The following is a 7,896-nucleotide window of genomic DNA, read 5'->3' on the forward strand; positions in this document are numbered from 1 at the left end:
AAACATTTTCCTTCTTAAAGGCAAAACAGCTCATGGGCAAATCTGATCAGGTTAAAGCCAAGTGGAGATCTGAGCATCTCCCCCTGAGTCCTCCCTGCTGCAGGTTTGGACTGAAGGCTCTGAAACAGAACCACACAGGTTCCCTTCATCCAGTGGTTCTCAGCCTGGCTACCCAATAGAATCACCTGGGGACCTTTGATGGGCTCTTTGGTGCCCAAGCTGCACCCCAGACCAATTGCATCAGTATCTCTGGAGGGAGACACAGATATCAGTGTGTGGCCAAGTTCTAAAGTGTACTGTCTTAGTGAACTCCACTTTAGAGAGGGGTAAGAGATTTCAAGTGATTGGGCTCTAAGAAGAGAAGAGATATTAACTTTAAGATTCTTCTTCATTGAACCAGGCCAAGCATGGCTAAAGCCCTATGATGAAGGAGAACCTTCTATCTGATACCAGTCTCAGAGCTGGTACTGCCAGCTGGTACTGCTCTGGCAATAACACTCACTATCTTTGTGATTTGGGAAAAATGACTTTGAGCTTTTGATCTCTCATCTATATGATGGAGATTAAAATATCTCTCCTGCATGAGTACTGGGTGACTTATAAAATGTAGAAGCCATCTATGTATAGTAGGTATTCAAATGTTACTATTATTATTAATATAAACACTTATTATTAACACAGCCCCTTGCTCGTCTTTGCTGTACTTGTAAGCCTTGCCCCATTTAAGCTGGCAAGAGGTTTTTTGGGTTTTTTTTTTTTTTTTGTGGTACTGGGGCTTGAACTCAGGGCCTACACCTTGAGCCACTCCACCAGCCCTATTTTTGTGAAGGGTTTTTTCTAGATAGGGTCTTTCGGAACTGTTTGCCTTGACTGGTTTCAAACTGAGATCCTCCTGATCTCTGCCTCCTGAGTAGCTAGGATTACAGGTGTGAGCCACTGGTACCTGGCCTAAGCAGGCAAGAGTTTTAACGGAGGAATTAGAAACTGTGAAACTTGCTACTCCAAGTAACGTCTCATTTTGTTATAGCCTTTTTTTACATTAGTGTTCAATCAAACTAGTTAGTAAGTCTTTTCATACAGTCACAAGCAACTATACTTGCCCAGCATAACTTGTTGCATTTGTAAATGCAAGTATTTAATTTTCCCTGTTCACATTTAGGTGACAGAAAAATAAAAATATGTAGAAGCTATGGAAATTGTGGCACAACATTTCATGTCTGATCTGGTTCCAGCTACATGGACTTTCAAGAAATCACACACCTTTCTTATGAAGATTCTTAATATAAATGACACCTGTTAAGTGTATTGCAAAACCTTGAACTGAAGTCAAACTCTGAGAATCTTCTGGTTTGAGTTTTTAATTCTGAGGCTTGTGTTTGGACAATTCAGAGATATGTTTACTGATTTGGAAATGCTATATGGGATTGTACAGTTGTAATTTCTCTGAATGTGTGCAGAGTCCCATGAAGTTTTCAAGGGATACCCTCGTGTAACTGAAGGTGCTAGAATTAGGAATAGTCTGTGATCACACAAAAAGTTGGTATGCATCCAACCTTAGTAGTATAAATAATCTTAGTTAGAAGCTTATAATATGCCTAGAATTGTGCTAAGTACTTTATGTGCACTATTTCAGTTAATCCTGTAATAATCCCTTACAAAGAAAGTTAGGTCCAGAAAATTGATTCATCTGAGGTCAAGTGGATAACTGGGATATTGTATTAGTCCAACTTTTGTGTCACTGTGACCAAATATCTGAGAAAAGCAACTTCAAGTAGGAAAGATTTATTTTGGCTTCCAGTTGTCAGTCCATCATGGCAGGACAGGCCTGGTAGAACCTAGGAATTCACATTGTGGCAGACAGGAAGCAGAGGAAAGGGGTTGCAGGGCAAGCTACAGCCCTGAGAACACACTCCCGGTGACCTACTCCTTCCAACTGGCCCCACCGCCTATCGTTCACCATCTCCCAAAAATGCCACCATATTGGGAATCCCTCAGATTAATCCATTTACTAGGTCAGAGCCCTCATGATCTCAATGACTCCAGAAGCCTTGAAGACGCACCCAGAAAGGGGCTTTATGAATCTCCTAGAAACACTGACATTCGATATTAACATTACGGATATGCACTGATATCGACCTGATGTGAAAGCCTTGGTCTTTTTAAAAAAGTTCTTATGTATGTATGTATGTATGTATGCATGTATGTATGTATGTATTAGATGTGGTTTTCCTGTGTTACTCAGACTGGCCCTGAACTCCTGGGCTGAAGTGATCCCTCTGCCTCAGTCCCCTGAGCAGCTGGGACCACAGGCACAGACCACTGCATCTGGTTTGCTCTTTTTTTTTTTAAAGACAGCTTTAATGAGCTATAATTCATATGCCATACAGTTCAAGCACTTAAAGTGTATTATTCAATGGCTTTTATCAGGTAGAATTGTGCAACCTTCCCACGATTAACTTTAAAACTTTATCATCACTCACAGAGAAGTCTCGTCTTCCAACTGATGAATGGACAAATAAAATGTAAATATCCACACAATGAAATATTATTAGGCAATAAAAAGAAATGAAGTATTTCTACTTCATTGCATTGCATTATGTGTTCTTTGTGAGAGCCAGACAAAAATTAGAGCCAGGAAGTTACAAGGGGAAGGGCTCAGGCCTGCCCATCTGATGTTAACACTTTCTCAAGAACCTTCTAGAGGCTCACAAGAGATTACTTCCTGTTCTGCACAAACCCCGTGATTTGCAGGCCTTGCACACTTGCACAGATTCCTGAGGCCAAGTTCATCTTTAACATCGTTAAGACTGCAACAATTCAGACAAGGAATGCTCTTGACAGAACACTTACCCAGCAACAGCACCTCCACCAATGAGCTGATGCCAACTTCTGCCTCTGGACTCCAGGACCAATGAACTTTGTATCTAAGTAGCTTATGTAAATCTCTCCTTTTTTGCCTTTAAGAACTTCCCCTTGCCTCAAGCTCCTTGAATACTCCTGTAGTTACTATGGCATGCTCCGTCTCAAATAAGTATTATTCCTTGGAGAGTCTCTCTCTGATTGTGATTTAGTGGACATATGCTTATACAGATCCACTTTTTCCCTTTTGTTGTTTGTGCTTTTGGTGTCATAGCTGAGAAGCCTTTGCCTAATCCAAGGTCACGAAGATGTAAGTGTGTTTTCTCCTATGACTTACATTTAGGTCTTTGAAGCATTTTCTTTGAACCATGATACTCTGCTGATAAAAATACAAATACATCCACATCCCGTGGATGAGCAAATAACATGAAATGCCTGAGTAATTGGAATTTTGGGTTATCTCTGGATTTTGATGATCTGTGTTTCTCCGGCTCCAACTCTTCCTGTAATTAAGAATCAAATCACATGGTCTTTAATATACTTATAATGTTGGTTTGCAAAAGCACTGAACACTCTCATGTTCCTAACCGTAATTTGGACCCTCATCTACTCCTCTGTAGGCTATTTTGATAATCTTCTAAGCAGGCCAAGTTCCTCTTTCATAAAACTACCCTCTGTGGAAATCAGTTGCTTCTTAATTTATTGCTAGGACAGGGACTATGCCTTTCTTTTTCTTTGTCATGCTCTTGGTGCTTAACACAGTACCAAAAATAAATTGTAATTGGTGTTCCTCAGGTAACTGTGGAAAGGAAAATTGTATGGTCTCCTGATTGCTAAACCCATTTTGCAGTCTGCTGTAGATTAATATTTCAAATTTTGATCATTTCACTCTCTTGCTCAAAAACCTTCAAGGACTCCCCATTGCCTCCTAAGAGGACTAGCTCTTAACCTGGCATTCAAGCAAGGACTGTCTCTAGCACTCCCCTTCTCCCCTCACCTGACCTCTTAGTAATCGCAAAGCATATTTTGGGGTTGGTCAGGTCCAGGGTAAAATCTCATCACTGTCACTTAACTGTTTTACTCAGAGTCACAAATTGCTTAGTTTCCTCAGCTAGAAAATGGGTATGCTGATACTTACTTTACAGAAATACTTGCAGAGATTACAAATGACATGTTTGAGCTCCTGGAATACTGCAGTGTATGAGAGTGGTCATTTCCTTTTGTCACAGAGTTACCAGATTTAGTATACATATCTATATCTATATATCTATAGATCCAAAGTTCAATCAACAAATAATTTTTTAGTATATCCTAAATATTGAAATGTAACTGAGCATCCTGTATTTTATCTGGCAGTCCCATAGTATCAACCACATCCCAGTCTACAAGCATGGATCTACTGTGTCTAATTGAAATACTCTCCACTCTACCTTGCCAAAGTCTGATACCTGTTGAAGGCCCGGATCAAAGACCACCTCTTTCATAAGGTCTTTTCTGGCATCCTCAGACAGTTATAATTGCTTCTTCCTCTGTACTCCCAAAGTGCAAAGAGCAGACCAACCAGGTGTCCCTACCACACCCTTCTGTCCTCTCTGAAGACACTTGCCTTGTGCCTTGTCAGTCCACTGAGCCCTGGAGCTTCCTGAGCATGCCAAGCACATAGGCTGTGCTGCCTCATGAGCTAATGGGCACTCCGGAGGCCCCATCAGCTCTGTTAAATGCCTAAATACGACTGTCCTAAATCACAACTACTTCCAATTGCACTTGCAGACTGGATTTCCCCCTAAAACCCTGGGATCAATGGCACATGGAAATCACAGCAAGTTATGTAGCTTTTGAGAGTCTTTATCTGAAATCTTGCAATTTAGGAGAAAAGGGGGAATGTTAATCTTTCTTTTTCTGAAGAAGGAAATGAGTTTATGAAAAAGAAAAAAAAAGATCCAGTCTTGAAAACCACCGGTTACAAAATAAAATTATTTTCATAGCTTTAAATGAAAACAGCTCCGTGCCACCCAACCTCGGTTTTTCTTGCATGCACAGGCAGACGGATGTATTCCAGCATCTGTTTGAGTAGCTTTGTACTAAAAAGCGGAAAAATGAAATCTCCCAGGCACTGTTTGCCAGGGGATTTGCTCCCTTCTTTGTGTGTTCCAATTAAACCTAGAGTGGCTGAAAGCTGCCCATTTTTTCCCTGGGTTCAGGCAAAAGGGGAAAAGCTTTCTCCAAAATAATCCATGGTGGCTGCGTTCCCGAGACAGGATTTAGGGGATGACAAAGGAACCAGGTGAGCATTTTATGAAGGTGTGGGACTGGGTACCCTGTTATGTGGCACGGCTAGCTCCTGCTATTAGCACACTTATGGTGAGCCTCCATTGATCCAGGCTTCTCGCTCCTTCCTGTCCACTTACACCAGCCCTCCCCGCAGGGCTCTCTGATGTTCGGCCCCTCTTTTACTGCTCTAATTCAATGCCTTCTAATTGGATGCTCTGCCTGGCTAATGGCTTCCACCCAACTGCACGGATGACATTTACTTACTTGATTTCCACCCCTCCCTCTACTCTCTGGCCTCCTATGTGAGCAGAGCTTAAATTAGGCTGGATTTTAGTTCCCGAACCTTTTTATGTTCCGCTTGGGCTCCCTGGTTTTTTTCTTTTTTTGAGGGGGGAGGGGAAGAGCTGAGTAGAGAAAGCCTAAGAAATAACACACAGAGCTGATCTATCCTGACTCCTGCAGAAAAGCCCAGCTTGGTGACTGCTCCGTGTCCCAGAATCCTAGCTGACTCCAGGCCACAGTGCTTTGTTTGCATTTTAACTGGGACTGCAGCCTGTAAATTTCAGCTGAAACCAACTTGATTTTTTCACCAAATATCAGACCATTACCAAAAGAGTCGTTGCTCATTTTCACCATTGCCAAGGTTGTGGCTTAGCATTGGACCCCCTCATCTCCACGACTCCACATCAGAAGTGTGATTCAGGGCTACAATGATCTACAATGGTTTAGTTGTTACTATCTCAACTCATCTCCTTTTCTCCCTGTCCCTAGATATGAACATCTTTACATCTTTGAAAGATGAAGGAGGTCATCCTGGAAGGATTTTCACATTTGAACCATCTTTATTATCTTTGCATTTGCCTGTCACTCTTTTTTTTTTTTTTTTTTTTGCAGTACTGGGGATTGAGCCTAGTCAAGAGCTCTACCACTGAGCTACATCCACAGACCCTCTTACTCTTTAACACCAAATGAAACAGAAAAGAGTCAGTGATTCCAAATATTTTCTTAAAAAGGATAGTCCCAAATTGAGTTTCAAATTATTCTCCAATATGTATCATGGAATTTTTAGGTGTCACCCAATAAAACAAACAGCAAACAGCCAGCTTTCCCTTGGCCAAGGCCCCTCCATTCTCTAGCATTACACAAGCAGCTGTCATTCAGGCAATCTGTGAGCTCGTGGCCTATTCTGTGTCTCCAGGGACCACTTGCACTTGATTCTTAATTATATTCCACTCTCCAGCCCTCCAGCCCACACACACACACACACACACACACACACACACACACACACAGCTCTTTAATTGCCCTGTAGCAATATCTGTCAGGAGTTTCTAATATGGCCCATAGTTCATCTGGGCTCTTCTGATGGACCATTGTCTCCCTGGGCCAGCGTTTCATTAGGAGTGACAGCCTGCAGCCAATGGTCACCATGCCACCCTATTCAGGGACCAAAGTCCATCTCAACAAGAAGTCTAGGCGACAAAGGGATGGTGGTAGTGGTAGAGACCTAACAGTGATGAAATGGCTTCTGGAACAGATGGAGGAGGCACATGGGAGGGTGTGGGCACTTCTTAATCTGGGTTATGAAGTTAGGAGTCAGGTAAATGCAGGCAACTCAGTGGCCCAGGTGTTGCCTGTGCAGCTGAGAGATTAATGTTCAAGTCTTGAAAAACACTCCAGAAAATCTGAGTCTCCATAGGTGGCCCTTTACCTACAAGATCAATATGATCTGTGTACAAACACCTCCTCACTAGGCCACTGTCCTCTTGGCTTCTAGAATTTGCTTTCTCTTTCCTCTCTTCCTAGGCAGAGGGCCAGGGAGTAAGAAAGGAATGAATATTTCCTAGGTTGTAGATACTCAGGGCCGATTTGCATGCTATCATAAACTCATATTTTTAAAAACTGGGGTGCAGGGGCTGGGGAAGTAGCTCAGTCATAGAGCACTAGCCTGGTGTTGCCAAGGCCCTGGATTCTACCCCACAAAAAAACAACTGGGGAGGTGAGTAATTTTCATACAATAAAGTGCAATTTGATGGTTTTTGACAAACATGTACACTCTGTGACCACTACTCCATCAAGTATAATTGCATTATGAATCCTCACATTTAACCCTGTGAGCAATTGCTGTTGCTGGCTGGTTTTGTCATTGAGGAAGGGCAGCAGCAGAAGGATTTAGTAGCAACAGCAATAAAGATGGTCAACACAACAAGCCGGTGCTGCTCTAAGTACTTTACACACACTCTTATTTAATCCTCTTCCTGACCCACTGGTCTCTTTTACAGATGCAGAAACTTGCCAGTATCACACAGCACAATAGTTGGAGTGGGGTTTCTGGTGTTCACTTTATATTCTTCCCTGAAAAATTCCTTCTTTGGTTAGTGGGGAGGCAGATACTGGGGTTTGAAGTCAGGGCCTCAAGCCATGCAGACTCTACTAGTGGAACCACGCCCCCCACCCCGCCCTTTTATTTATTTACTTATTTTTGCTTTTTTAGTTATTTTTCAGATAGGGTCTTGCATTTTCACCTGGGACTAACCTCGGACTTCAATCCTCCTATCTATGCCTCCCATGCGGCTTGTATTACAGAAATGTACCACTACATCTAGCTTGCTTGTTCAGATGGGAACAAGCCTGGGCTGGCCTTGAGCCTCCATCCTCCATGATCCCTGCTTTCTGAGTAGCTGCGCCTGGCCTAGGTTTTCTTTTTCTCACAATGTAAACCCCGCAGCCACAATAGAATTTAAAGTCCTAGACAGAAGAAGTCAC

The sequence above is a fragment of the Castor canadensis genome, chromosome 11, assembly GCF_047511655.1.
Source record: "Castor canadensis chromosome 11, mCasCan1.hap1v2, whole genome shotgun sequence".
Classification (NCBI taxonomy): domain Eukaryota; kingdom Metazoa; phylum Chordata; class Mammalia; order Rodentia; family Castoridae; genus Castor; species Castor canadensis.